The sequence below is a fragment of the Amphiprion ocellaris genome, chromosome 9, assembly GCF_022539595.1.
Source record: "Amphiprion ocellaris isolate individual 3 ecotype Okinawa chromosome 9, ASM2253959v1, whole genome shotgun sequence".
Lineage (NCBI taxonomy): Eukaryota > Metazoa > Chordata > Actinopteri > Pomacentridae > Amphiprion > Amphiprion ocellaris.
This window is the reverse complement of record NC_072774.1, coordinates 24,686,746-24,708,597: the sequence shown is the minus strand read 5'-3', so window position 1 is coordinate 24,708,597 and position 21,852 is coordinate 24,686,746. Positions and strand designations below refer to the sequence as shown.

Here is a 21,852-nt window from a genome sequence, read left to right as displayed (position 1 = left end):
AAACGTCATAGTATAGCATGTCAATCTAAAAACTAAACTGTTAACAGCGGTGTAAAGAAGCAAACACACAGGCATAGATTAGGACTCAAACTAGATTCATTTTAGAAAACAAATCAGCTTAGAGGCATTTGTTCACACATGTGGCTGAATAGGAGGCCGTCCAATCAGATTCGAGCTCTTCACTCTGTAGGTTGTTTTTTGGGTGAGACTCTTGGACCTCCATCAGCTGACGTGGATGTTTGATGGTCTTCTTCTCTAGTGCCAGATGATTCATCCATGAATTCAGCAGCTACAGACGGAAATGAAGCTCATGATGCTGTTATTGAATTCCTGTTCCAGATCAAATGTTCAGAGCTCACCGTGAATGCATGTTGTCTGCTGTCTGATAGTTTTTCTCATTGTAGTCTTCAATAAAGTCTTTTTCCTCATGTCAGGATGTGGTGAGACTCTTTCTCAGTCTCTGCAGACGTCCCTCATTGTGCATCTCCAGAGAAGAAACAGAAAAACTGATCACTGCTTCAGCATCACAAATGCTCTCCAGCACTGAGAGTGTTTTAGGAATTCATTCATTGTGTTGTGAACTTTGAAGGAGCAGAAACTTTACAGCTGTCAAAGATATGAGCTCCAATTCTGGATGTTTTAGGAAATGAAGTTCATCAATTGAACACTTGATTATTGCTGATAACACTCATTAAATTACTGAAGAAATCCAACATAAAAACCTGTAAACTCTCAGGCAGCTTTTGTTAAAGTTTGTCTATAATTCTATCATCATGTTCTGGAACCAGGACTCTGCAGAAGTTCCTTCAAACAGATACTTGTGTGCTTCTATTTAAGGCCTCAGGTTTGAACGTACAGCAGAGGATTAGAAAGGAGTGATTTTAATGTTTAAATCAGTCCAGTAAATGTTTGGCGTGAAAATTAAAATTTTGATTTAGATAGATTTGTGTCAACTAATATTGTAGAGTCTCACTTAAATATATCCAAATGAGTTCAGTGTATTTACATTTTATAGAATATTTGATTTCTTAATCTCAATACTGTAGGGTCTGACCCTAAATATTATAATAATGATGTCAATTTAAATAATATTTTAGTGCAGAGTCATAAACTTTAATCAGCTAAACTTGCATAATAAATATCCCTGTACAATCTTAACCTGAACATTCATATTATTGAGGTAAATTTACATAAATCATGATATTCTAGAGTCTTAACTGGAATATTTCTAACATTAATCTTTTTGTATTGTGCTGATAAACAACAATAACCCGACTTTCAGATAATATTTGTTGTCTGTGATTGTGAGACTAAATTCCTCCACATTCTGGAACTGGACTGCATTTCCCAAAATGGAAACATGGACAGAATTTAACACTCATGTATCCATGGCAACGCTAACATTTCTGCTTCTTACCAAAGTTCACAACACAAGTAAAGATTTTAATGTAAAACTTCAGGGATGACTGCTGACCATAAGTATTCTGATCAATACTTCATGATCAATATCAGGACAGATGTTACAACTCCAGCTGTTGCATTAGACTGCAGTTATTCACAGAGAAATTAAAACATCACATTCCTCATAAAAACTAGATGGGACTTTTATTAAATAAAGTGTTGGTGAATAAACAGTGTAAAAAGTGCAAAGCAGCTCCATTAAATCAGGAGATGTGAGACTTCCACAGCATGGATCACCATCTGCTGTTTTGATTCATAGCTGAATGTCAGAATGAACTGAGAGAGAAAAGCTGCTTTGAGCTGCAACATTACGGTCTGACAATCCAACACCATCACAGTTTTCATCTGGTTGTTTTGCTTCAACATGCTGTGAAGTTCAGTTTTTACTGACCCACCCTGCAACCCACAGGATCCACAGAATCCACAGGACATCCCCAGAGGTTCTGATGAACCACTCGGTCAGAGGAGTTTTAGCAGCATAAAGGGACCAACACAGTATTAGTCAGGTGGTCATAATGTTATACTATCATGCTGATTATATGATCAGTAAATGTTACCATCAATTATAACGTCCACATTGATCAGTGAAAAAAAAAACAACTATCAGTTCATTCAGAAACTGTGGGGTTAAACCTAAAAACACAGACCTCAACAGCAGTTTGTTTCAAAGCAGAACACCAGCTGGTTTTCACTAAAGAAGCTTTCAGAGCAACAATTAAATGACAGTTTTGTTCTCATTAAGTTCAGAGTCAGCCAAAATAATGTACACACATCAGGAAAAGAAAAACTTTTATAAATATTTCATTTGTATAAGTACTTCTACACATATAGATTCCTCTTTCTAAGTTTGATCAAATCACGATAACTCTGTCCTGTTGTACGATGTTTTCCCAACAGATGGCATTACCCTCATGAATGGAGCATCAACAAGTGACGTTTACAACACAACAGAAATGTCTGGAAGCCAGTGGCCACCACTTTGAGCACCTCTTGTAATTGTAGAGGCCAAAGATAACTTTTATTAATCTCGTGATGTCTGAATAAATTTGGTATTGAAATATTTATGCAAGTTTTTCTTTTCCTGATGTGTGTAAACATTATTTTGGCTGACTCTGTATAATGGGTTTCTGACAGGTCACCAGGCAACATCTTTTTATAATAATGACAAACATACCTGCATTCTACAGGAGTGATTTTCCTCATGTGCAGGTAAAGATGTGTGAGGAGCTTAGAGATGACAGGAGCAGGAATCATCCTCATTAATTCAGCTTCCACCTAGAAACAGAAAGACCACAAACAAACACACTGATATACTCTCAATCTTTCAACCTCACAGCCTCAAAATATCTGCTTATGAAGTGTTGTTTCTAAATTCTGCTGAAAGCATTGACAGACATTCTCTTACAAGGTTGTGTAAAAAGCAGCCTGTCCTCTGAGCTACTGAGAAATTTTCCTGAACAAAGTTTCTACGTGTGAATCAGCTCAGTCAGAGATAACAGGTATTGCAAATTATAAAGAACTTACTTTAACTCAGACTTTCCGCTTCAACCTCACATAAAAAGGGGAGTTTAACTCATCAGGTGACTGAAAATGAATGGCTTGTGCAGTTCTAGATCCAAAAGTAGGATGTTTCAACTTATGTTTTACTACAAATACATGCAGTAATAAATAAATACATACAATGGCTAGTTGTTAGTTTATTCACTATTAATGTCATTTTATATACTGTATTGAACTTGAGCAGTGGAAGAGAGAAGGAATTTTATGAAATTATGGCGATTCAGAGAGGTAATGTTGCGCAATGTTAAGTTAAGCGTGGTTTAATTCAAACCAGCTGAATGTTAAACTTCAGTGCAGCTGAACAGGTTTCAGTTAACCTTAAAGTAAAACAACTTTTTTAAAAGCTAAAATACACAGCAGCGAAATACAGATTGAGAATGTCATTCTAACAATGAGGGACAGCTGCGACAGCAACTAACACAGATGTTCAGCGGTAAGTTAGCCACCTGTGTTAATTAGCCCGCTAGCTAACCTAGCCGCTTAGCTAGCTAACGCGTTGGGACCAACTGCTCAAACACGACAAAACACAACTCTTCACAAGTCGCTGACTTAACGTACAACAAAACAACGCTACTGGTTAGAAGTATTTATCTTCCTACCGTGTTTCACTCCAAAAACAAGATCAACAGCAGCCAGAGATGCTACCAGACGTGCCGACCATAGATACATATAGCAGACTAGATACGCTAGCGCGCTGTCTTCTATAGTATCTATGGTCTGACCAATCACTGCGCCACACTTGCTGATGACCACTTCCGGTCTCAGAAAATGAAAAAAAACTGACATTTTTTCGTTTCTGTCTCTTACTGAGTTTACTTTCTTGTTATTCTAAGTATAAAACGAAAATCAAAGCATTTAAAAAAAATCGTATATCCCTTTTTGATCATGAAAAGGAAAAACGCCTTGTATTTCCATTTTAAATTTGTATTTTAAAACGAAAATCAAATAACCACTCGTTTTTTGTTTTTCAATACCCGTTTCAGAACGGAAAATCCAATTACCAGATCCGTACACGGACCCTAAAGTTTGATGTATTTTTAGTTTAGTTTGATTAAATGCATAACAGGAAAATGAAGATCCATAAAACTTTCTGCAGGAATTAATTTTTACTGTCTTATTGTAATTTATTATTTACGGTTCTGCTTGATGAAAAATTAAAGCAACCAGAAAAGTCAGTATGCATAACAAGAAAAAGACGCGTAAAGCTCCACAAAATGCCATTCCACTGAGCAAAATGAATCACTTTCAGCTTTTTTTCTCCAGTGCAATTTCATTATTTAGTGTCAGATTACCTCTCAAATTATCTCAAAGCTTTTTTTGCTCCTTTTCCCCCTGTCAGCCTCCAATTATAAACAATAATACACAGAGTATATCAGAAATACCACAGAAAAATCACGACATCACTGCACTCATTGCACTCGGTTATACGCTGTGACACCCAGGAGCTTTTTGAGAAGATGCTGATCCGCAAATTCCCATGGGTTTGGTGGAGTGGACCGGAGCCAGTGGAAATTGCAAACAAACACTGGGGCTGCTGTGTCTGATGTGAGCACAAACAACCTCAAAGCCCTCGTTCACACATCACATCTGTGTGTGCGATTGTGCATGCGTTTTGGGTGTACATGAAAAAAAGTGAGAAAAAGTGGAGGGGGGGATGGAAAAAAAAGAAAGTGTGTGTTTGATTACAAGGATTGTCAGGTGTTTCAAAGGCATTATGGCATTAGATTTAAGAGCACTTTCACAGTGTCGCTGACAGTAAAACAAAGATCCCAGCTCCTGTCAAAAGTTCACATCAGGTCTGACTGTGGCAGCTCAGAGTGGGAAGGAGGAAGAGGAAGTGTGAGAGAGCATGGAGGGTAAAGGAGGCGGTGAGATGAGAGGTCGAGACAGAAACAGGGAGATGTTGAGAAGAGAAAGAAAACCCAGAGAGTGCAAGAAACAAACACAAAACAATCTCAAAATGGAGAGAGAGAAACGTCTCATGACAGGCCAAAGGCGACAAAGACCAAAACCAAAAATTCAAAGAGCAGCAGAGAGAAAGAGCTAGCAGCTCTGTCTCTCCACCCCATGGTTTTAGTGGCCAAGTCCACACCACATTATGGGTCCCTGGGTTTTTTATAATGGCTGGGTGTGTTCTGATCCCGTGCTAAAGTCATCGGCAGTCAGATTCCATTCCTAATTAGTGGTGGGAACGAGAATGAGATGAGGCAAATCAGTTGAGGAACAATTAAACATGACTGAGGGAAAACAATATTTTCAAACAATATTTCACATCATGGGGTTTGATGATGCCACATATGGCTCATAATGTGTCCTCGTAAAAAGCTCAGAGCTCAGCGAAGGATTGGAAATGTGTCACATATCAGTTCTAGCTGTAGTGAAAACTGAAATTTAAAAGGTATTTGTTGTTATAATGGTGATTAACTTTGAATCTATGAAGTGATGTCTTGAGAAAAGTGAACTAATGCAAATTTTAACAATAAAATATGCAACACGTGTCAAAAAATTTGTAAGTTTTTTTGTACGCTCTGGTAAGTTGTAATGCTCTTCTAGCTCATAGAACTGAATCCTGTGGTTTGTGTGGGATCACTTCAAACAGAATGACCCATTCAGGAACATACAGTTTAATGACTGACTACAGATGTTTATCAGAATTGCTGGAAAATTTTCAAATAACAAATGTATGCTGTGAACTTTGAAGACTCAAGTCTAAAAATAAACTGTACTGAAAGCAGGAAAAGAATATAGCAAAATGGAGAACATTATGTGAACGAGATGGTCCTTTGTTCACACTTTTGCCCATGCTTTCACGGTGAAAGACTCATACAGCACTTCAGACAGGTGAAGATTATAAGAATCGTATGATTGACAAATTTAAAGATGTCAGTTTGCTATTCACAGATTAGTCACAGCATGAAGAACTACAGACAAGTGGAGTGAATAACATTGATTATTACTTTATGATGGCACCTGTCAGGAGGTAAGATATATTAGGGGCAAGTGAATAGTCAGTTCTTAAAGTTGATGTGTTGAAAGGAGGAAAAGTGGACGAGCTTAAGGATTGAAATAACTTTGACAAGAGCCAAGTTCAAAAGGCTACATGGGTTGCATCAGAATGATTACCGATGTATTGATATTTTTGTTGGCTGATTATTGATAAATTAAATACTTGAGGTCTGATGCAGCCTCTTCTCTCTGTCTTTCGTCACTCTGTGGTCTCAGAAATGTCTCTCAAGCGGAAAAAAACTGAACAAGAAACCAGGAAATTGGCTCCTCTCACAATGGCTAAAGCTATGCTAATGGCTGAAGACTAGCTAATCAATGTCAGTCACATAAACAGAGGAGAACGTCCTAATTTAATGAGTAATATTTCTATTTTACATATTCAGTTACAGTCACCCTTATAAATGAAGAGGCCTAGTTATAAATGACAATTTCTTGCTATCACATGCTGTCAAAACACCCAAATATTTGGATGGCGCGTGATTGGTATCCGACGTTGGACATTGCGATATGAACTGATCCTAATATTCTTCCCTCCTTCCCCCGTCGGACATTACGAGCCAAACCGAATATTCGGCTATTGGTCATTAATCAGGCCGAATATCCAAAGCCAAGAAACTGCTATTCGGGCCAGCCCTAGTATCTACCATAAGTAATAGTAAAGTCAGCTATGATAGAAAGGAGTCAGAACATGCAATGCATCACAGCTTGCTGCATATTTGGCTGCTTTGCTTAAATGCCCATGTTGACCCCTGTCTTACATTTAAAGCGCCTACGACGGGCACATGAGCGTCAGAACTGGAAAACGGTGGCCTGGTTTCATGAATCATGCACAATATACACTATGAAAAGAAGGCAGGTCGATGAAGGCTATGTGATGCTCTTGGCAATGTTCTGCTGGAAAACCTTGGGTCTTTCTATTCATGTGGCTGTTACTCTGACACCTACCTAAACATGCTGCAGATCACGTACACCCTATCATGGCAGCAGTATTCCCTGAATGCAGTGGCCTCTTTAAGCAGAATAAGCAAAAACTGTTCAGGAATGGTTTGACAAAAGCTTTTGATTTTGCACTTTATAGGTCAACACGATGTTAGTCAGGTGGTTCTAATGTTGTGGTGGGTTTAGAGTGTTTTATGACATGCAGGTGACTTAGACATCAGTGATCTCTAATAGTTTTGCTCAAGAAACACTTTTAATGAGCAACTCTTGCCAATACATACACCAGTATGAATAAAAACTGCTTTCACACTCAGATACTGTTTTACATGTGTTCTGAGATAAATTTTATTCTGCCTCGAGAAGAAGCCAAAACCCAGACATAAAGAGAACATTTGGTTGCACTTTACACTTTGACCATTTCCAACATTCTATCGACTGAGATTACTTTCAGGCAAACCCTTCTGAGTCTGTCTTACATCTGTGATACTTTCTCTGAGAGCTGAGAGGCTTTTCCTACTTTAAGACACAACCCAGATTCGCATTCTTTGCAAGCTTTGTGTCTTTATGAGCCACTCTCTGTCCCTGAATTGTCATCATGTTGTCTGCACAAGTTGCATTTTTAACTATTGTGGGCTACACCAACTATGCAGAAAGCTCACAGTAAATTTGCACATGTAAGCTACTGAAAACGTTTTTAATGGCAACAGCTGCAAGTCGCACATGTAGCGTTTTTTGGATGAGCACAAGATGGATTTTTATTGTAAAATATTTTTAGACTGCATGTGTTTCTCAGTACATGTGTGCAAGGGTTCATTGCCAATAGCAGAAAGCTACACATACTGTAAATCTCACCGGACACATATCATAACATTTGAGTTTGTGAAGCTATCAGTTCAAAGATGACTTTTCAAGATGTGACACAGTGATCCGGCAATCTAGAGTCTCATATACAGACTGCAGCAGTGAGCTAATGTTTGTCTTTATGCAACCTGATCTAAGCTGCAAGTATGCAGCTTTTAAATGAATGTGAGGCGACGCCGGCCGGTTTTGATTACGGATCGCTGTTGGTCTTAAACTAAAATTCACCCCACTGCTTCAAAATCGTGAGAAATAAACACATTTCTCTAATCTTTTCTCTGCTGTTGCTCTCATCATTTCCATAAAGTGCTTCTTTCTCAGTCAACACAGTTTTTCTCTGTGTTTTGTTACAAGTCAAATGTGCTGACTAGTGCACGGCTGTGATGTCAACACACTGGAATGCACCTCCATCCCTTGAGGAGTGGAACGGCGGATTTAGATTTGACTGACAAGTGGTGAGTCAGGCTACTGAGCGAGGAAAATGTGCTGAAAGCCAGAAAGAAGACTCGGGGAGAGGGGCATGGTGACTGATTGACTGTACCTACTGAGCAATTAGAGTGAGATTAATTGTTTAGTTGTCACTTCATTGGACTGTTATTAGCCAAGGAACTCCTCTCTGGAAACCACTTAAATGCGAGCTAATTGACATAATTGTTCTGGAGATGACAGAACTCCTGTGGTAGTACACAACACGGCGCGCTTTTCCCTCTGTGGGTTAACAATGAACTAAATGGTAATTGACAAAATGTTGCAATTCAGAGAGAGGAGGGAGAGATGAAAGACAGCAGGAAGGCAGAAAAACAGAGTAAATCCAAAAGGAAGAAGCGGTATTGTGTATCTGAGTGTGTGTGCATGTTTGAACAGCATGGAGTTGAGGTCATGGAAACTTAACCGCCTGTGTGTTTTGGCCTGTGGATTAGCCAGGACATGCCTTCACACTGACTGGAATGCTTCTTTATCGCACACACACTGTCCACACACTCACACAAGGTCAGGCCTGGAAATTAGAGCTGTTAGAAATGACCTTGTGCGGCTGCTCGTGTTAACCAGCTAAAACATGTATAGGATTTAGAAATCATCCATCCAAACACATCATATATTCTTGTAGGTCAAGCTCATTGTGTATTTATGATCCTCCTAACTCCTACACTTTAAATCTTGATACCATTTTTAATATTAATATGCACTGTAAATATTTGATTATTTGTATGTAATTAATGCAATACTTACTTCATCATTATCAAAAAGAAGAAAAAAAACTTGAGCATATATATTTAAACCGCCCTCTCTTTGTATTTTTAATTTGCCTGTTAGAACATTTACAGTGCGCATATCGCAGCAGGAGATCAGCAGGAGTCAGCCTCCAAAATAAGCTGTCAAGGAGATTAGATGCCATCAGCAGGCATCTGCTCAAGTTTGCTATATCATTCATTAAAAGACATCATATTATGAGACAAAGTAATAGTGAACTATATGGTTTTCAGAGATGTGATTTAAAGCAATGTAGAGTCTTTTTTTCCACAAGATTTATAAGATTATCAGTGTGATAAATAAGCAGAAGAGTAGAAGATGTATTCACTTACATCTTCTGCTGAAAGAAGATGAGCTTCTGTTTCCAAATCATAATGAGAGGCTCAAGGATGGGAAATACACTGAGCAGCTACAAAATTAAAGCTACAGACAGGTAAAGTGTTGATTATTCTATCATAGTGCAACATTCTGCTGGGGTGTCTTAGGTCTTGGCCTCCCCCCAGCAGGATGATGCACCCTGCTGCCTGCAAAAACTACTCAGAAACAGCTCAAGAAACAGGCAAGAGCCCAAAGCATTGACCCGGCAGATGCACTCCCCAGATCCCAGCCTGACCGAGCATCTGTGGGATGCATCGGAACAAGCCTGAACTGTGGAGGCTCCACCCCGCAAACCACAAGACCCAACGGATCTGCTGCCAACGTCCTGGTGCCAGACACCACAGGACACCCCCAGAGGTCCATGCGCCGACAGTTCAGAGCTGTTCGGGGAGCAGAAGGGTGACCTGCACAAGACTGGGAAGGTGGTTTTAATGTTGTGGCTGATTGGTGCATTTAAAGTAGAAAGACGACAATTTAGCTTCAGATCAAAATTAGAAATAGTTCATTGATCCCTGAGGGGAAATTGCTTATATTGCTGAAGTCAGAAATTTCAGCACTACAAAAAATTAGAAAAACATCAGTAGAAAGCATGAGCATAAAATGCCAAATGTGCCTTCTTCTAAGAAAATAAAACTGTTATTGTACAACATAATAAATAGTATGCAGTTATGTTTGTGTCATTGCACACAGAAGTAGTTCTTGCACATCAGAGTGTTAAGAAGTGAAAATGTGTTCAAATTCCTCATCTAAAGTACACCATGTTTTGGATTCCACCATCACTAGCAGCATATGTGTGCTGAAGACACAGCTTATAACAGGTTTACACAAAAAAGAAATGAAAATGCTTGTGTCTGGAACATGACTGTAAAGGTCGCATGTTAATGTGGGATTACAGAAAATGTAAGTACCACCACACCGTTTCATCTTGTCCCATCTGGAATTATTTGAAATAAGAACAAGTGCACCTCGATGTTTTTATTAGAGAGATCATTTCATTTGTAAAGACATTAAACCAATGAACACGTGCTGAAGAGACTGCATTACTAAGCATGTCCTGTTGAGTACTGTTCATTCTCCAGCAAGGTAGAAATCCACCCACCATCTGGAAAGAATTATAGTATGTTACAGTTGGGCATATCTTTCCCTCAGTGAACAGGAAATGGTTTATTTCTCCTGAGGAGAGCCTGTCCCAGCTAGGGAAGTGGCTAACCACATGAAACTAGTGTGATCCAGTCTGTTTACACACAGTAATTTGCACAGGTGAGAGAGGATGGCTGCTGGGATGAACACAGCCGTCCTGTTCAGTCCCCAACACTGAGGAATTGAGGTCGCTGGGAAAAGCCATGAATTAATTTCATTCATCAATCCCAGACTTAGATTTGTTCAGGTTTTAAATCACATGTCTAAAACAAATATTAAAGTCAAATAGAGTTATTTCAAGGTGAGAACATTACCCTAACTGACTTGAATATGGTAAACCTACATAATATACTGAGCACATGTGCAGCAGATTAATGTAATATGTTCCTGGAAACTTTAGCTATAGGTGACTTTTGAATAACAAAACGCCCTGAAGCAAGATCTGTGGAAAAATAAGGTAATACTTTTATCAATGGCTCGCAGTGGTGGAAGACATAGTTTGATTAGCAAAAGTAGTAACATTCTAAAAATATTCCACTTGAAGTTAAAGTGCATTGAAAAACTTACTGGAACTGATCAGCCACAACTTTAAAACCAACAACAGTTGAAGTAAAAAACATTGACTATCTTGTTTCAATCAAATGTTTTGAAACTTTGGGTTCCACACCACGAAACCTGTTCAGAAACACCTTGAAGAAGACCCTGAGGCAATAACTCTGACCCTAAACTTCACAGACCGCAGTTTGATCAGGCACCTGTGGGATGTGTCAGAGCTGTAAATAGTCCACGTTAATATATAAAGTGCTTTTTTAGGTTCTAGAAAGGGCTTTACAATGTATTACTAATCCACATGCACCAGTGGTGGCATAGCTACTATACAAGGAACTGGCCTGTCATTGGGAGCAACTCTGGGCTCAATATCTTTCCCAAAAACACTTTGGTACATACAGAGATCAGAGATCAAACAAAAAAGCATGCCCTGTTCCAGTGCAACCCTGTCTCAGTAAAATGCTGTTCTTAGACAACTAAACTACAATCTCAAATACCATTGTGAATTAAACGTAATTTTATTTTGAAATATACCTAGTTTGTGACCTCTGATGTGGTGTGAAAAGCGGCCAGTTTGAAAGACCAACTAAGTCCAGGGTAACAGTGGTAGTTGGTGGCATAAACCAGTGGATGGGCTTTCTGAATTCATGTTGGATGCTATCAGTCTCACAATAAAGATTTGCTTGGTTTTCACTCGCTGTCTAGTTCGGTTATGTGTTTCGGTTTCAGAAAATATCACATGTTGTTGGACACTTTTACAAGTTACAAGCTCAGTTAAGGTTAGGCACTAAAATTACTTGGTTAGGTTTCGGTGTCATAATAAGGTTAAATATGGCCTTTTTCACTACATCTTTGCAGCATCTCCTCTGTTTTCTGGGTTACTAGAGTGACAAGTCAAGCCTCATCCGATATATGATTTGCTGGCTGAAAAGAAACAACACAGACGCAGTAAAATAAACGGCAAAGATACATTGATTAGACCCGTGTTTGTGTCTACATGACTCAGGGCCGCTTTGGTGGCCCAAGCTGGACCTATGCAGTATTACACAGATGGTTTTATTATTGTGGCTCAAATTAAGTATCTCTAAAAAGTCAATTTTTCAGTAGTTCCGAAAAACAGTCCTGTGTTTAGCTTTGTGACAATGCATTTTCCAGCTAATCCAGTAGAGGTTTAAATAGTTTATTTAGTTTAAGAAGTAGAACAGTTTCCTCAACCCACAAAGAAGCATTTGAAATCACTCAGGGCTGGAATAGAAAATCTGAAAAGCAACTAGCAAGTAAAGCTGGGATGCACATGTAGTGGACTAAATAGTACAATACTGTAGTGGAGTACAAGTATAAAGCTTAAAAAAAATTGAACTATCAAAGTAAACTACAAGTACTTCAAATATGTACTTGAGTAAATATACTTAGTTGTATTCTACCGCTATTGGTTTAATCCTGAACCAGGATGTTTTTGCAGATATTTTAGAGGCTTTTAATATGGTCTTCAAGTTTCCTCCAGTACAAACACATATGAGGTAAATTTAACTAAAAAGCAAACTCGGTCTCAATGGAATTTCAACTGAATTCATTACAGCAATTTTTTTTTTAAATAAAAAACATGAATATCTTACAAAGATGTTTCATCAGATGGGCTATAAAAAGGGAGGAGAGGGGAAAATCTAGTTCATTTTAGTGTTAAATATGCTACATTTGATCCGGTCTGGTTTATTTTCATGGCTTTTCTGTGGACAAGTGGTTGGTTGTCTTCTTTCTGTCTGTTGTGTCGACTGCTCATCTCGTGATGATGTTGTGGAGCCATCACTGGCTGGACAAAGACACACAAAAGTGTCAGTCGGACCCCATCACATGAGCTGTGTAGTGACACAAAAAGACACATAGACACACACTTCTGCAACTATACAAGCTTCTTATGTTTAATTTGAGAGAGCAACAGTTTCACAGTTAATTTGACCTTTACATCTCATCTATTGGATGACGACATTTTAGTCTATTTGCATTTTTTTGTCAAGTTAATAAAATGTCAATCTTCATACATCTTTTTACTTTACATCTCTCCATGATTCCTTGTTTACCTCCTCTAACCTTCATCCTTTCTCCATCCATCCATCTCCATGATCAGTGTTACCGTTTATCTTCCTCACTTTTCCTTCCAATCTTTGTCTTCAAAGTTACTAAGAGGTTACTTCATTCTGACTTTCTTTTATCTTTTGCATAACAACTTACCATCCATCCTACTTCTTGTGGATTTGACTCTTATGAGGTTATTCAGACTTGTTTACAACCTCCCCCTCCCTCTCTTCTCTTCCGATCATTCATTCATCCGTCATCGTCGCTGATCATCCATCATTGATACAGCCATTCCTCCATCTTTATAATCCATCTTTAGCAGCGCTTGTTTATGTCTGCTTGACTCGCTGCCATGCTGTTTACTGACCGCCCTTGCTTTTTTTTTCTTTTTTTGACAACTCTCCTTCAACTTTTTACCCCGTCCTATTTATCATAACTTCTTTCATCTCTTTCCGTCCACCCATCCATCACCTCAGCGTAGACTTTTTTTAGGTATCAACACTTTCTCTTTCTTCCCAATCTCTCTATCCAGCTCACCTTTGCCAAGGTTTGGTCCTTTTTGTGTACTTCTTTCATCTTTCCTCGCTTTCTTTTTCTCTCTCTCCCCCTGAGAAGTTGTTTGAAGTTATTTGAGTTTATCCAACATTTCTCGTCCTAATTCCCCGCCGGTCCACTTCTCCATCTATTCCACCGTCTTTCCATCTATGTCTCTACCCTACGTACAAAAGTTCTTTCATTTTGCCGACCACATGCAGTTCCCTTTTTCCCAGATCACATGCAGATAAACGTTGTGGTCCACGCTTATTTCTCTCCTCAGATGAAAGGCAGCGAAGAAATCACAAATATTTGACCACAACAAACCAGGCAGCATCAGGCCATATGATGGGACTGTGGGCGGAGGGGCATAAAGTGAAGGCAGAAGCACACAAACACAACCATAGTCAGATCCTGTCAGACATCCATCTCTCACTTCACTATTTTTTTCCCAGCTTTATATATGCAGCAATCCCCCTTTCAAATTCAACTCGCACCCGCTCATCTGACTGAGTGGCTGCCCTTTCTTTTCAAAAGTGTAAAATTTCATACACCTTGAGCAAAAATGGAAGAATGGGTGCGAGGGAGAGAGATGAAACACAGCTAAGGTAATAACCTGATTTCGCCTCAGTTGGTTTTGATTTAAGAGAGGAAGAGTGTGTCAGGAAAAACAGCAGGCGCTCTTCTGTCTCGGTTCCATGCCAGATTTTTGAAGAGAGAGGCGAGAGAGGGATGGAAGCGCAGAATGAAAGGAGAGACAAAGTGAACAAAGAGAGATGGAGACAGTGAATCACACCCCATGCCAATAAAATGAAGTGAACTGACACAAAGAAGCAGAGATACCATTGAGAAAATGAGCATTCTACAGCGAGAGACAGGGAGAGGGAGATGGGAAACGACGCGTGGGAGGGTATTAGCAACGAATGAATTTTTAATAGCATTGAGATCAACCGTACCCAGGAGCTCAAACAGAAATAAATACCTTGCCTTCACATTTTAAACCTTTTCCTTTTTTTTTTTTACAATATGTAGCAACAGTATGTTTTTTTTTTCCTTCTACCAGGATGATTCCAAATCATTCAGCAAACATGACAGTGTACCTGACACCAGAAAGCGAGGTGAGACCCTGACAGCAAGACAGGCAGGGACAGAGAGGCTTATGGGTAAAATCAGCGCTGCACGCCACTCACACCACACACACACATACCGCCAGCTGATTACCCCAGGTGCCTGCATTCACACATGAGGAGCATTTGAATTTTAAACTCCTCCAAAAACATGTGTCAGCCCTCACCCATCTGTCTGTCACCCTGAAACGCCCTGACAATAGCACGAGCACAATTAGCTTAAGCTGCGAGAATGTGCCAATTTACCCCCAATTTCCTGCTTACAGCATCAGACTTCTCTTTCAAATGTGTATTTTTTTAGCATAATATATGAGCCGTGCCATTTTCCTTGCCAAAAGCATCTCCATATCAACGAGGATGTCCCAATTTGCCGATTTTGAGGCACATCACAATTCAGTGCTTAAAACATTACAATTTGAGCTGCTAGGTTATATTCAATTCAAATGTACATCTCAGCATGAAAAGCTATTCCAGTCACAAAAGATGCTCCTTTTTGCTGCTCACGTTGCATTTTTTGTGCAGTCGTGTTGGTATTTTTAACAGAAAACACATAAAGATAGTTCCAGCCTTCTAGTTTCTTACAGTGTTCAGGTTAATCATGCGTGCATCATTTCTAGAGAATGAAAAATGTCGGTCTTAGTCTACAATTTCTATCTAAGCTGAAGTAAGAAAGCAGGGGGATAATAAAAAAGGCATGTTCTGTACAGTTTGGCTTTGTTTAGGTATATTATGCATTCAAAAACATAGGCAGGGGAAGGATTATCAATGTACGGCATACAGGGAAAAAATGAATAAATAAATAATGGGACTGATTTAATTCCAACACCAAGCCAATGTTACAGTCCAGTCTCGCAAAATTATCTATGTTGGTCTACTGGACAAAAAATGTAGTTTTCACAAAAAGCAGAGTATTGGGCAACTCTTGGGACAGGACTCTTTACCCCTGGCTACATAGAAAACAACCAGAGCTTTTTTCCCCTCTCCTAAACAAGTATTTCTGGTGCCTAAACTTAACCAAGTAGTATTGTACCATAAATGTAGGCAAAGGCTAGCTGAAAACGCTAAAAAACCCAATAAAAACGCCGATACAGGTCTTGATCTTTATTCTTCTCAATCAAGAACCCATAGTTAACACTTCACCTCTGTAACCTCCAAATGCGGCCGTTGTTTGTGTTTTTATGTGTAAAGACGGTTGTGGTACCGTGACATGAAACCCGCCAGTCATGATCAGAACACAGTCCAGTAGAAATAAATGGACGACACAAAGCTCAGGCATCTCACAATTTCACACCCTTTACTGTGAAACTAATACATTTTTTGTGCGAGGCGGCTTTGCTCAATACATTAAGTGTTAACTAGGCACTGATAGCCAAGTATCACCCTCATCTTTATTTTTCCTAATAACATTTCTTTGCTCTCTGTCAATGTCTTTTACTCCCTGTATGTAACAGATCTGAGCAGCAATATCTTGCCTAGTAATACCAACAGAGTATGATTCATGTAGCTGCCTCAGCAAGGCCAAACAGAGCTGTAAAATGCTCTTTCAGTCTGGTGATGGCACTTGAGTCCTATGAGGCTTACAGCTGTCAACAAAGCTGCAGGCAGGATACTGAGTCAGTGGGATGTCATGAAAATGGGAAAAAGATCTTCAAAATACTGAAATAATGTGCGTGACTTCGGAAGCAGCAGCCGAGCAGTTAGTGTGTTTTCAATCAAACTTCCCAGAAAGTATTTATTGCAGAGTAAGTCGTATACAATTGCATGAAATAAAATCATACATGCAGACCTTGTAAACTTAAGGGTAAAGCTAAAGGTAAGGTTGAGAAAAATTTAGAGCAGTTTTTGCAGTGCGCATGTGCAAGTTTTTGCTGCATTTGATTGGTGTGCATAGAATTAATTGCAGTCTAATAGTAAGTGTTTGGGTAGTTTCTCTTTTATTTTTCAGATGCTGTGCTACACCCCATTGGATATGAAATAAAATCATGGATTCATTAAAGTCTTAGTTTTAGAGTTAGCCATAGGGACATTGCCATTTTAACACATAGTGAGTGCCAACATTTTAGGGTTCCAAACTATATGGACAGATATCCACAAAGTCAAACAAGGTCATCATAAATAATATTTTGTGAAGCTCCTTTGCAGTCAATAACTGTCTGAAATCTTTGACACATCAGCAGACGTTTGCATCTTCCCAGGTGATGATCTCCAAGGTCTCGGCTGTAGACACCGTTAGTTCAGAGCTTGTTGTGGGACTTCTCTCCTTTCAGTCTGGTTGTTAACAGTCTGGACTGCAGCTCACTCAGACTGTGATCCAGTCAAGGATATTCCACCCCTTCACCCTGAAAGTTCTTTGGTTGCTCTGGCCGTATGTCTGGATTCTGCTGAATAATGAAATGTCATCCATGTTGAGAACTCTTTGAGCCCTGAGAATGCTCCTGCATACATCGGCATCTGGCCTGTTACTTCTGAAACTTATTGATCTGAAATGATCAATAAATGCTGATGTGCCATCTCCATTTGCAACCATGCATGCCAGAACAGAATGGCCAGATGAGGCTGTATTCTCTGGGTTATGAGTTGTTTCTATATTCCTCCACACATTATCCAAAACTTCGGTAAAAATTTCTGTTTTTGAGCTTCAGCAGAGGGTTGCGGTTGGAGTTAATGCTCTGAGGTTGTGGGCATAAAGTCTTGTCTTATTAATAAAACTATGTTTACTCCCATACAGGATTTTTTGCTCATCCACAACAGTTGTGTACTAAGTTGTTTTACCCTTTTCCCTGTGCACACCTGCATTTGTAGAAACTGTTGACTTTGGCAAACCAGCAATTTTTGATACTGATATGATGAAAGTTTTGCATCCTTTTGCAATATCTGCTGTCATTCTTCTGTTATTTGTACCTCCACTTGAGTGGTCCCTCCTTTACTCCTCATGTTGAAATGAAAAGTTGCTCTTTAGTGTAACCTTGAAATGATACAGAGCTAGCCAAAGAACATTGCACAACCAAGTATCCCATTACTTTTAGACCCTTGCAATTTGGGTATTACATGTTAGACGGGATACTCTCCCTCATAGTTCTTTCAGTCCTGACATAAACCTCCTCATAAATCTCATAAACCTCACATAAACACCAAATTACAGCTGAGGCTTGGCACTTTAATGCAGTATCCATTATTTTATTTAAAATGTAATATGCTGAAGCTCAGAGCCTGCTTAACAAAAAACTGTCCAAATCTTAACAGTCTGAAATCTGTGTTGAATGATGAATGCAATAAAACTGGAGCAAAGCCAAAAGTAGATGATACGGGTGTTGTCAGCTTATGTCAGTGATGAAATTCCTTTCATTTTTCAACCATTGCATACGGTGCAGAAGAGTGAAATGATCAATGTTCACATTCCTCTTTGAGTTTCCAGTTTTAATTCTAAGGGAAGGGACTGATTAAAATTCCAACCAGCAGTTTTCAGAAATCTATTTAGTTCGTCAGTGTGGTTTTAATAAGTATAATGGATCAACAACCACAAAGATCCAAGGGTTTGGTTGTTGTAATCAAATAATGGATGCTTCATTAAGGTCTCAGTTTTAATTTGGGGATGTTTAAATCCAAATACATCATATTTTACAGTGCTGAAGATATTGGCATTTTAACACATAGTGCCAAAGTTTAGGAATTCAATAGTATATGAACTGATATCCACAAAGTCAGACAAGGTCATCATCATTAATATTTTATGAAAACTAAAAATAACTGCCTGAAAATCTATTACAGTATCGGAGTTGTGCACCAGGTTGCTCATTTCTTTTATATTTATGTGCCCACCTGCAGTTTCAGAAAGTACCAACTGTTTGTTGTGGCAAACCAAGGACCTCTGACACTGATGTTAAGAGTTTTGCATCTTCTAGCATTATCTTCTTTCATTCCTCTATGACACTTATCTTCACTTACATGGTCACTACTTTACTGCTCATGCTAAAATACAGCTCCTTGGTGTAACCTTGAAACAGAACAGAACTGGACAAAACACATTGCACACTACATGTCCATGGTGCATTGGAAAGGAAGTTTATTCAAGACTTTAAGAACAACAAAGCATACAAAGAATGCTTAAAAAAAAAAAAAAAGTAGGAGGAAAGCTGATCTGAACAGACAAAAACTGGATCAAACAAAGTGCAGTCATGTTTCCTGTGTAAAATATTTCAACCAATGCATTTTGCTTCCTTTCATTTCAAGTTTATATCAGTGGGTTATTAAAAAAGTTCACCCCTGACCGTCCCATATTTTATTGTTTTTTCTCTGTGCATCCGTGTGTTATTAAGTAAAATGTGTGGAGAATCTTGGGTCACAAACAACATTTGTTTTTGAGTTAAAAATTCTAAAGAAGTTGGGGTCATGTCGATTTCTGCATAGTTTTCTTCACGCCAATCCAGTTATCAATGTTTGAAGTGGAATAAATTGAGAAATAACGTGGTAAGAATCCTGAAATTTTGCAGGCCTATTGATATGTACACATGATCTTTATTGGTATATGTCATACAGATGATACACATGGATGACACTGTTTGTTTTTTTTATCAAATTACACCACCGGCTGGCACCATACTCTACATTTTTAAAGCTCTTGCTGGTGCCAATCACCGGGAAGAAAAAATCTTCCTCTTAGGGTGAAAAATAAAGGTTTTATTGTTGGTGGAATATTGAAGAAGACAGAAACATGGCATCTTTTTTGACCAAATTTGCACCATCATTTAACTGTTTTTTATTCTTCTATCAAATAGGGTTGTACCATTGGAGACCATATGTACATATCAATGAGCCTGCAGAATTTCAGGACTCCAGCTAGTTAGCAAATCCTGGCACCTCAAACACTGATCCACAGATTGGTGGAGTCAAATGAAGCAATCATCATGATCCCACCTTTTTTAAAGGATTTTTAACTCTAAAACTGTTACCTATGAGCCCAGATTTACACACGATCAACTCAATCAGTATTCAGCACTTTAAAAAGAAATCAGTCAAACTGAAGATGGTCAGGCATCTGGCATTCGTGAACTGAGGCTGATTGACTACATTCACTTACAAATATGTTTTCTACACAGTCGAGTTAAGCAGCTGCTAACAAGTGAGCTGATGAGAGACTTCATTTCCTTCAACCCTATAAAAGTAAAACCAGCAACTAGCACATAGCCATGTTAACATCTGTAGTAGTTTTAATAGTCATAGTAGGTTTAACAATCTTAGACGACACATATAGAGCACGATGTGAAATAATGCAGTAGATATAATGTAAAGCTGCACCATGTTTCATATCTTAATAGCAGCAGAGGCATTCTTTCCTCCACCTTTTCTTGTTATCAAGGGCTCTTACAATGACTCAAATTAAAACTCCCATTAATCCGACAGTGTAATCCCTCCACTGCATGGGGCAGTCTTTCCAGCCTGAGTGTGGATTAGAGAACACTGAGACCCCTGTGTTGGTGGTCACTGGTGTATAACACCTCACAAAGATATGCAGTGTGCGTGTGTGTGTGTGTGCGTGTGTGTGTCTGTGCATGTGTGTGTGTGTGTGTGTGCGTGCCTTGCTGTGCTGGTGGTCAGCATTTTACAGCAGCGAAAGCTGTGGGAGGGGTGGAGGGCTGTACATGTGGATAATGTGCTCCTTTTACTCTTTGTGGTTACCTGGTGAAGAGGAAAATCCCTGTGAGGTGGTCTTCGTGCAATGTGGACTACAATGAAGGAGGCCTGTAACGGAGGAAACAGTGAATTAATAAATAAGCCCCCCTGAGTCGAACACTGTTTGACTAGTCAGAGGGCACCGAAACATAACGGATGGAAGGGTTTGGATGAAGAAAGAGTGGGGACCACATAAAATGTCACCGTTTGCAAATGGTTTGGGGCATCCAGAAGTTCACCATGGTGTTCTGAATTTATTCAAGCTTGCTTAACTTTACTGTATCAAGAAGCACATGCAGTTATAGCTGACGCAGTATTTCACACGCAACGTTCTCACAAACTCAATTAAAAGAATTATGCCCAATTATGTTTATGATATTTCTACCTCAAAAAAAAAAAAAAGAAAACCAAATAAAGCATTTTTCTCTCTCTTTCAAAGGTATTCAACTCACTGGACACATTTCATCACTGACCCTTCTTCCTGCAACTCATCATGCTGCTCACATCTTGTCCCTTATTGCACATATAGTGTATTTAAGTATCTACAGAATCCTAAACCCAACCCAACAATGAAAAGCAGGACAAATGTGACTCATTCCCTGAGATCATCTATTAAAACCAAGTTGGAGCCAGTGGACAAAAGCGCAGAGGGCAAATGAAAAACTGAAACAGTGCTAATAACAATAAACATTTACATCCCTTTGCTGCTCTATAGGAAAATCTACAGAATCATGAAACAGTGTCGGTCAGAGATGCACGGTTGCACACGTCTCACTGGAGCCAGAATTAATATTTTCATCATGCACAGTCGTAGCATCCCAAATGGGGACAGTCTTAAAAGGTGGTCCTAAACATAAAAACAGTTTATCTTCATTATAATAATAATGATGCATTGTGTTTGTGCATGTGAGTGTGGATCTATAAAGAGATGTACAGTATGTATATATTCATAGCTGACTGTTACAGCCATTAAAGCGAGGCCCACAGTGGCAAACAGGCAGATATTATCTCATTCAGCACCACTGTGAGCTTATAGAACAGTAAAGCTGCCACTGCTAGTTTATTATAAACCATTTGGTGAGTCAGGTGTTCAGAACATCACACTCAGATTTCAGCTCAAAATAACAATATTCAACATTTTGTTTAATGGTAAAGTAAAAAAAAAAAAGACAAATGTCTGTTTCAAACCAGCGTTACACACCTCAATAAGCAACATCAAGTGAGATTATTAATTTGTTGCTGCATCCCTGAGAGGCATTGTTTATGGCGCCGCACCAACTTATTCTATATCCTATTGTGTCACTTT

General features: G+C 39.0%; 1 long non-coding RNA gene across 11 annotated transcripts in view; it reads right to left on the bottom strand.

The window, feature by feature from the left end:
* LOC118470753 (uncharacterized) overlaps positions 1 to 21,852 on the bottom strand; it is a 119,789-nt gene that overhangs the window by 21,354 nt on the left and 76,583 nt on the right. For 6 of the 11 annotated variants that reach the window (XR_008602806.1, XR_004847897.2, XR_008602805.1 and 3 more), the window contains one exon: positions 18,916 to 20,615. This is a non-coding gene — a long non-coding RNA (uncharacterized LOC118470753). Of the gene's footprint in view, positions 1 to 78; positions 485 to 2,635; positions 2,737 to 18,915; positions 20,616 to 21,852 lie in introns of those variants that run through there. The other 5 variants (XR_008602804.1, XR_008602800.1, XR_008602802.1 and 2 more) reach the window with 4 other exon arrangements.